The 9,731-nt window shown below is 41.3% G+C and overlaps 1 pseudogene; it reads left to right on the top strand.

The window, feature by feature from the left end:
• The first annotated feature begins 7,531 nt into the window (after positions 1-7,531).
• Positions 7,532-7,708, top strand: LOC140285401 (U2 spliceosomal RNA; annotated as a pseudogene).
• The last annotated feature ends 2,023 nt before the right edge of the window (positions 7,709-9,731 follow it).

Genomic DNA, 9,731 nt, shown 5'->3' with positions numbered 1-9,731 from the left:
TCTTACCCGCTTTTTACAAACTATGGTCGGACATTCAAACCTTCTTGTGGCCGAACACATCCACTTCTGCTTTTGATGATGTATAGTTGGGCATTCACACCTTTTCTTACCCATTTTTCAGTAATTATTGGTGGACATTCAGACCTTCTTGCAGCTGAACCCCTCTGCTCCCGCTTTTGATGGTGTATAGTCGGGCTTTCGAGGCTTTTCTTCAACGGTGTTTACAAATTATGGTTGGAAATTCAGACCTTGCAGCCGAACACCTCCGCTCCCTCTTTTGATCATACATTGTCGGGCATTCGCACCTTGTCTTACCCGCGTTTTACAAACCATGGTCGGACTTTCACACCTTCTTGTAGCCGAACAACTCCGCTCCTGCTATTGATTGTGTACAGTCGGGTATTTTAACCTTTTCTTACCCGCTTTTTACCAATTATGGTCGGACTTTCACACCGTCTTACAGCGGAACACCTCCGCTCCCTCTTTTGATGGTGTATGTTCGGGCATTCGAACTTTTTCTTACCCACTTTTTACAAACTATGGTCGGACATTCAAACCTTCTTGTAGCAGAACACATCCACTTCTTCTTTTGATGATGTATGGTTGGGCATTCGCACCTTTTCTTACCCATTTTTCAGGAATTATGGGTGGACATTCACACCTATTTGCAGTCGAACAGCTCTGCTCCCACTTTTGATTATGTTTGGTTGGATATTCTAACCTTTTCTTAACTGCTTTTTACAAACTTTTGTCGGACGTTCACACCTTCTTGCAGCCGAACACCTCCATTTCCGCTTTTGATGGTATATATTCAGGCATTCGAACCTTTTCTTACCCGCTTTTTACCAACTATGGTCGGACATTCGCACCATCTTACAGCGGAACACCTCCGCTCCCTCTTTTGATGGTGTATTTTCGGGCATTCGCACCTTTTCTTACCCGCTTTTTACAAACTATGGTTGGACATTCAAACCTTCTTGTAGCCGAAAACCTCCACTCCCTCTTTTGATCATACATTGTCGGGCATTCGCACCTTTTCTTACCCGCTTTCTACAAACAATGCTCGGACATTCAAACCTTCTTGTAGCCAAACACATCCACTCCTGCTTTTGTTGATGTATGGTTGGGCATTCGAACCTACTTGTTGCCCGCTTTTCATTAATTATGGGTGGACATTCAGACCTACTTGCAGCCGAACACCTCGGCTTCCGCTTTTGATGGTGTATATTTTTGCATTCGAACCTTTTCTTACCCGCTTTTTACAAACCATGGTCGGACTTTCACACCTTCTTTTAGCCGAACAACTCCGCTCCCGCTATTGATTGTGTAGAGTCGGGTATTTTAACCTTTTCTTACCCGCTTTTTACCAACTATGGTTGGACATTCACACCTTCTTACAGCGGAACACCTCCGCTCCCTCTTTTGATGGTGTATGTTCGGGCATTCGAACCTTTTCTTACCCACTTTTTACAAACTATGCTCGGACATTCACACCTTCTTGCAGCGAAACACCTCCGCTCCCTCTTTTGATTGTGTATGTTCGGGCATTCAAACCTTTTCTTACCCGCCTTTTACAAACTATGGTCGGACATTCAAACCTTCTTGTGGCCGAACACATCCACTTCTGCTTTTGATGATGTATAGTTGGGCATTCACACCTTTTCTTACCCATTTTTCAGTAATTATTGGTGGACATTCAGACCTTCTTGCAGCTGAACACCTCTGCTCCCGCTTTTGATGGTGTATAGTCGGGCTTTCGAGGCTTTTCTTCAACGGTGTTTACAAATTATGGTTGGAAATTCAGACCTTGCAGCCGAACACCTCCGCTCCCTCTTTTGATCATACATTGTCGGACATTCGCACCTTGTCTTACCCGCGTTTTACAAACCATGGTCGGACATTCACAGCTTCCTCTCCACCATACTTGTATGGTGGGATATTCACACCCACTTGCATCCGAAGATCTCCGCCCCCACTTTTGTTGATATTTAGTCGGTCATTCACACCTTACCCGTTTTCTTGCAGCCAAACACCTCTGATCTCGCTTTTGATGATGTAAGATTGGGCATTCAGACCTTGCTTTTCCTGCTTTTCACCAACTATAGACGGACATTCACACCTTCTTGCAGCCGAACACTTCCGCTCCACCTTTTAGGTTTCTATCACACCTTTTTTTTCACCGCATTTTATAGATTATGGTTGGAAATTCTCAACCACTCATCCGAAGACCTCTCCTCCCGCTTTTGTTAATATATTTGAACTTTAGTCAGACATTCACACCTACTTGCAGCCGAACACCACCTCTCTAGCTTTTGATGATGTATGGTCCGGCATTCCTACCGTTTCTAACACATTTTTCAGCAATTATGGTAGGACATTCACACCTTCTTGCAGCTGAACACCTCCTCTCCCACTTATGATCATATGCAGATTGATTTTCGAAAATTTTCTTTCATGTTTTCTAGCAATTAATGATGGACATTTAGACCTTCTTGCAGCTGAATACCTCCGCTCCCGCTTTTGACCATACATTGTCAGGCATTCGAACCTTGTCTTACAAACTTTAGTCAAACATTCACACCTTTTTGCAGCCGAACACAGTTTTTTTCAGCCGATTTTGGGCATTCGAACCTTTTCATACCCACTTTTTACCAACTATGGTCGGACATTCAAACCTTCTTGTAGCCGAACACATCCAGTCCTGCTTTTGATGATGTATGTTCAGGCATTCGAACCTTTTCTTACCCGCTTTTTACAAACTATGCTCGGACATTCAAACCTTCTTGTAGCCGAACACATCCACTTCTTCTTTTGATGATGTATGGTTGGGCATTCGAACCTACTTGTTGCCCGCTTTTCATTAATTATGGGTGGACATTCACACCTTGTCGCAGCCAAACACCTCCGCCCCCACTTTTGTTGATATTTAGTCGGTCATTCGCACCGACTAAATGCTGCTCAACGTTGTACTTTGCAGTAAAACAAAGAGCAAATCTAAAGATTCAGGAATCCGAGAATAAGCTTACTTCCATGAGTTCTTCACGATTTCGGATTTTGCTATAAAATGAATTCCTTCACTCAAACTAAATTAAAACTGCTAAACCGCTAATCTGTTACATGCAAGGCAGATGTCAAATTCACCGAAATAGGATCTAAGGGTATTTGTCCAATCGAGCTGTAGCAGCTTCGGTAAAAGAGTATAAGTTGAAGAGTTTGTGAATAAAGGTGTGCGCACACATAGTGAGTTGTAGGAAAATAGGCAGGGAGCAATGCCGGCTGGGGTATAGGTTCTTGTATGTTGTCTGACTGTTTGATTTGAATGTGTTGCGTAAGTGTCCTGTTGAATGTTACATGTTTGGGCTGTGTGACATGCTTAATGCTTTTCAGTAGCAACCCACTTATTCATATATAGCAACTGACAACATAAGAAGTCCGGACATACTTTGATAGTAGTTGTAGAAGTATCCTTATTGATAATAGATAAACTAATTCATAGTGATAGAACAGTAGATGAACAGGTGCCTGCACATGTCTCATGAAAATAAAATGGGTGTATGATTGCTGACGGCAGAGCAATACTGCCAAACTTATGAGTTCTTGTGGCAAACTTGATTCAGTGTCTTGACGTGTATACGCTGTTTCGCTGACTTGTCACAAGAAACAAAGTGTGTTTGATAAGATCCGACCATTTTATTACGGGAGGATCAGTATGTATGGATTCTGATGTGACTGATAAACTCATTCGTATCTTAAGCATAATCTAATACGTGAGACAACGCCCTGGCACACAATCAAAAAAAAAAAAAGAGAGAGCGGTTTTGTGTCCCCACAGTCCATAATGTAGAAAAGAGAGAAAAAAGCCTTTCTGATTTGTTGTGTGTGCTCACAGTGCAGAGTGTAGAGAAAAGAGAGAAAAGAAAGCCGTTTTGGTGTCACGGGTGTTGTGACTTACACACACACATTTCTGAATTGAGAAAGGAAATTATTTTAGAGGAAGCACTAGAGTTTAGATCCCACATTTGTTGATAGGCATTCATTTAATTTTTCTTTTAATCAGTTTTAAAGTGAATACTAACTGAGAAATGAAAAAGGTGAAGAGTTTAGAAGCTTGGTTCAAGAGCAAAACTTGGTTTATGATCAGCTGAGTCTCTAAACAGAACAGCAAAGGGCTTCATCGAACATTCAAAAAAGATTCAGATTGTTAGAATATCCAGAATTTATAGGAATGGTGGTGATTACTCTTATTTTCTAGAATGGAAATAACTGCACCATGTCTGTTTTATGAATTTAAGGGGCTAAAAAGTTTTGTTCTCGTTTTTCTATGATTAACCGAATGTATGTGAGAGTCCAAACAGACAGAAGGGTTACGGCCGAGCGCTGGACCTTCCAAAAAAGATGAGACAGGCTGGACCCGTGCCATACTAGTTAAGGCCTGCCTGTGGATTACAGGTTCTTTAAACTCTCACACACACAAACTCACACACGTTCGCACACATACACCCATACACACACACATTCTTGAACTTGCTGCAAGATTAAACCTTTGCATTAACTGACTCCAGCAACTCTGAGTCTCATTGAGAGACTTTTCTCAACAATTGGGTCCTCAAACCAGATCTCAACGTTTTTTCCGCTGTCCAGGGTCGGAGCTGAAACCGTGCACGGGGGAGTCCAGTACTCCTAATGAAAGACCCCCTGCTGAATTGCGGTAATTAGGGGCCAGTGTCCACTGAAAGGGGAAAAAGGGACGAGATCGTACTTTTGAATCAATGGCCAGAAGCCATTGGCAGTGCAGGCATCAACAACAATGGTGTTATTTCACCCATTAACACTTAAGGTACCTCATGCAGTGGCTGTGATATGGTTACTTAACAAAATATCTTTACCAGACATCTCTCCTACATAACAGTTCTTCTTTCACAGCCACACCTTGTTGTCGAGAGATGTGCTACACTTAATCCATCCACACTGCTACCTACCCCACAGATGGAAAGCCTCATGATTGCATGTCAGAAATAACCATCAGTGTTTTACCCAGGCCAGACTTAACTGATATACATTATGAAAATGCAGAAATAACTATATTTATTCAACAGATCAAGGAAAAAAACCCTGATGGCACAAATGCTACAGGATTTGCAGTAGTAACAGAAACTGAAGTTTTCTTAAAACAACCACTAACAAAAAATTACTCTGTTCAAGCAGTCGAATTGGTAGCTTTAACTGAAGCTTGTAAATTAAATAACAAAAAGGTTGTTAACGTTTACACTGACAGTCAGTATGCCTTCTCAACTGTACATGTGTTAACACAGCATTGGAAAAACAGGTATGTTGACATCCACAGCTAAATGTATAAACTACAAATATTTTAGCATTATTAGATGTTATTCAATTGCCATCTACAATAGACTCGTATGAATGACCGGAAGGAAAACCATACTGCCAAAGAATTTGTTTAAATATGCTGCAGTATTGAGCCACGGACCATGTCATGTCTCAACAGGAGGGATGGAAGCAATAATGAACCAGGTTTTTACAGCATATGGTTTTACTAATTATTAAAAACATTTTTTTAGAATAAATAAATGAATAAAGTTTTGTCTAGCAGGTCAAATATGTGCAAAATACATTCCACAGGGCAATCTAAGACCAAAACGAAGATAATTCCCTAAGCCAGTGTATCTTTTTCAACATATTTGTTTGGATTTCATTATTTCATTATTTTGTAGATTTCATTGAACTAAATTAATGTTAAGGGAAACGATTCTGCTCAGTGACAACAGAGGTTTTTACCAAATGGTCTGAAATATTTCCATGTGCACAAGCAGATGCACTCTCAGTAGCAAAATCACGCGTAAAATAACTCATTTCTAGATTTGAAATTCCTGAAAAGATCTTCAGTGATAATTTGACACACTTTGTAAACAATGTCATCTCACTGATGGCAAAGAACTTAAAATAGACCTTAGAAACCACTGTGATATAGAAGGTTTCGCTAACACATTGGAATTGTTTTACTATTTACATATGCATGTGCAGTGAAGAATTGCTTGCTGCTGATAAATGCAAAGAAGAACAGCTTACACATAAATGCTCACATATAGGCTGCTGAATGCAATGAAGACCTGCTTATCCAGTAAAGTTCAATGTCAATGTGTAATATTCAATTAGGATTTGCAAAACAGTGAAGTTAAACAATGAATGGGTCCATAGTCGGTATGAGAAGACTACAGGAATATTTACCTGGGTGTACGTTCAAACAGAGATGAGAAAATTGCAATAAATTATTGTTTGTTTGTTTGTTAGTATGTATATGAATGTTATGTGTATAAACTGTGTTGAGTTGTAGTTACTCAGTAGTGTCTCAGTGAAACAACCGACGGGGGAAGCCTTGCGTTGACAACAAAAGCAGTGTTTTACTGATCAGTCAAGTTGCTCCAGTGTACTCCATACAAACTGGTTGGCTACTGAAGGGATAGAAAATGGGGAATACTTGTTTTAAAGCAAACAAGGAATTAGATGGGAAAAATACATGTTTTAACGGGACCCAGACAATATTAAATACTCAGACAGATGGGAGAAGAAGTGTAGTTTTGTAGGAAATCACAAAATTATTACATAAAATGAGTGAAATCAATTGAAGAATGCCTTTCTGAAGAGCTGTTTACCACAGATGAGCAGCTTTGCGACCAAGCACATCGTAGATCGCTTTACTGCCAAAATGATCTAGTTTAATGGATTGGTTTAGACATTTATAACAGCATTTTAAGAACAAAGAGAGAAACAAAAAGGGACAACGCTTCATGGTGGAAGGTGATGTATAAATAACTGTGTATATGATGAAGGAGAGACCATTTGAGCAGCACAGCCATTTCGCAGCACAGGGACAGCAGTCCAAGTTAAAGGATCTCCCATGTGGTATCACCTGTCACACTGTGTCAAGGCCTCAAAAGAAGAAAAAATCACCAAACTCAAGGACAAAGAGACGAAGACTCCGGTGAACGAAGAGAGAGGACTTACAAACCAGAAATACAAAAGGATGCTCGATATCAAGATCCAGAAGAAGAGGCTAACAATGCCACGAACACTTACGATGCTGGGAATGATGCCAGCAATGAACAGAGAAGAAGATTCAGTGTCATCAATCTGCAACACGTGCCTCTAATGAGGGGGTGAATATAGAATCCTCAACGATTACAACGTCTCTGGGAACTGTGACAACAACAAGGTTTAAACCATTTTTATATATATTGTAACCTATTGGCTAAGGAATAGTGCTGAAAATGAGGTAAATCTAATCCACCACTGTCCTTGGTCTTCTGTAGGGTTTTTAAACTAATACGTGGTGGTTTGTTTTTCCACAGAAATTTGGAGATGCATGAATCTAGTGACTTAAACCAAGTAGCAGATGGTTTTATGGGGATCATTGAGAATAAATAGTTAACTTTTGGTAGTATCATCATTTTAATGGTTGTAACTCTCCCCATAAGTGATATAGGTAAGGACTTCCAACGAGAGAGATCGTCCTCTACTCTCTTTACTAATTGCACATAATCCATCTGTACTTATCAGTTTAATATGTGATATGTCTATGCAAGGACTACATATTAAATGGATTTTTATCAATAGGAGTTGAAAAAGGAGCTTGCTCCGTTCACTCCAAGCATCGACCCGGTGCTGCAGTGCCGCTGGGAACGGTGCGCTCTCCTCTGCTCTTGTGAAAAAGCTAACAGCGGTGCAGGATGGAAGTTTCTTTTAGTCTGCTGAGAAAAGAGAGTGAATGCAAAGTAGACTTTAACACGGCTCTGGGAGCGAGCCGAGTGCGGGCTAACCAGGAGAAATGCTTGAAAGAAACGCGACACCGAATGAGCGGTCAGAACAAAGCCTCAATACGGTGTTCCTGTGGTGTTTTTATAAAATGCGGTGAAAATAAAGGTGTGAATGCCCCATAGAAAACTAAAAGGTGGAGCGGAAGTGTTCGGCTGCAAGAAGGTGTGAATGTCCGACTATATTTGGTGAAAAGCAGGTGAAGCAAGGTCTGAATGCCCAACCTTACATCATCAAAAGCGAGATCAGAGGTTTTTGGCTGCAAGAAGGCCATAGTTTGCCAAAAGCGGGTAAGGTGCGAATGACCGACTAAATATCAACAAAAGTGGGGGCGGAGGTCTTCGGATGCAAGTGGGTGTGAATATCCCACCATACAAGTATGGTGGAGAGGAAGCTGTGAATGGCCGACCATAGTTTGCAAAAAGCGGGTGAGAAAAGGTGCGAATGTCCAACCATACATGATCGAAACAGGGTGTTTGGCTGCGACAAGGTGTGAATGTCCACCCATAATTAATGAAAAGCGGGCAACAAGTAGGTTCGAATGCCATACCATACATCATCAAAAGCAGGAGTGGATGTGTTCGGCTACAAGAAGGTTTGAATGTCCGAGCATAGTTTGTAAAAAGCGGGTAAGAAAAGGTTCGAATGCCCGAACATACACCATCAAAAGAGGGAGCGGAGGTGTTCCGCTGTAAGACGGTGTGAATGTCCGACCATAGTTGGTAAAAAGTGGGTATGAAAAGGTGCGAATGCCCAAATTCGGCTGCAAAAAACTGTGTTCGGCTGCAAAAAGGTGTGAATGTTCGACTAAAGTTTGTAAAAAGCGGGTAAGACAAGGTGCGAATGCCTGACAATGTATGATCAAAAGTGGGAGCGGAGGTGTTCAGCTGCAAGAAGGTCTAAATGTCCATAATTAATTGCTAGAAAACATGAAAGAAAATTTTCGAAAATCAATCCGCACATGATCATAAGTGGGAGAGGAGGTGTTCAGCTGCAAGAAGGTGTGAATATCCTACCATAATTGCTGAAAAATGTGTTAGAAACGGTAAGAATCCCGGACCATACCTCATCAAAAGCTAGAGAGGTGGTGTTCGGCTACAAGTAGGTGTGAATGTCTGACTAAAGTTCAAATATATTAACAAAAGCGGGAGGAGAGGTCTTCGGATGAGTGGTTCAGAATTTCCAACCATAATCTATAAAATGCGGTGAAAAAAAAGGTGTGATAGAAACCTAAAAGGTGGAGCGGAAGTGTTCGGCTGCAAGAAGGTGTGAATGTCCATCTATAGTTGGTGAAAAGCAGGAAAAGCAAGGTCTGAATGCCCAATCTTACATCATCAAAAGCGAGATCAGAGGTGTTTGGCGGCAAGAAAACGGGTAAGGTGTGAATGACCGACTAAATATCAACAAAAGTGGGGGCGGAGATCTTCGGATGCAAGTGGGTGTGAATATCCCACCATACAAGTATGGTGGAGAGGAAGCTGTGAATGGCCGACCATAGTTTGCAAAAAGCGGGTGAGAAAAGGTGCGAATGTCCAACCATACATGATCAAAACAGGGAGCGGAGGTGTTTGGCTGTGACAAGGTGTGAATGTCCACCCATAATTAATGAAAAGCGGGCAACAAGTAGGTTCGAATGCCCAACCATACATCAACAAAAGCAGGAGTGGATGTGTTTGGCTACAAGAAGGTTTGAATGTCCGAGCATAGTTTGTAAAAAGCGGGTAAGAAAAGGTGCGAATGCCCGACAAAGTATGATCAAAAGAGGGAGTGGAGGTTTTCGGCTACAAGGTTTGAATGTACGACCATAGTTTGTAAAAAGCGGGTAAGAAAAGGTGCGAATGCCCGAACATACACCATCAAAAGAGGGAGCGGAGGTGTTACACTTGAAAGACGGTGTGAATGTC

Source organism: Leuresthes tenuis, unplaced genomic scaffold (assembly GCF_036924035.1).
Source record: "Leuresthes tenuis unplaced genomic scaffold, fLeuTen1.0.hap1 SCAF_40, whole genome shotgun sequence".
NCBI lineage: Eukaryota > Metazoa > Chordata > Actinopteri > Atheriniformes > Atherinopsidae > Leuresthes > Leuresthes tenuis.
Note: the sequence above shows the minus strand (reverse complement) of the source record. Positions and strands in the feature narration are given on the sequence as shown.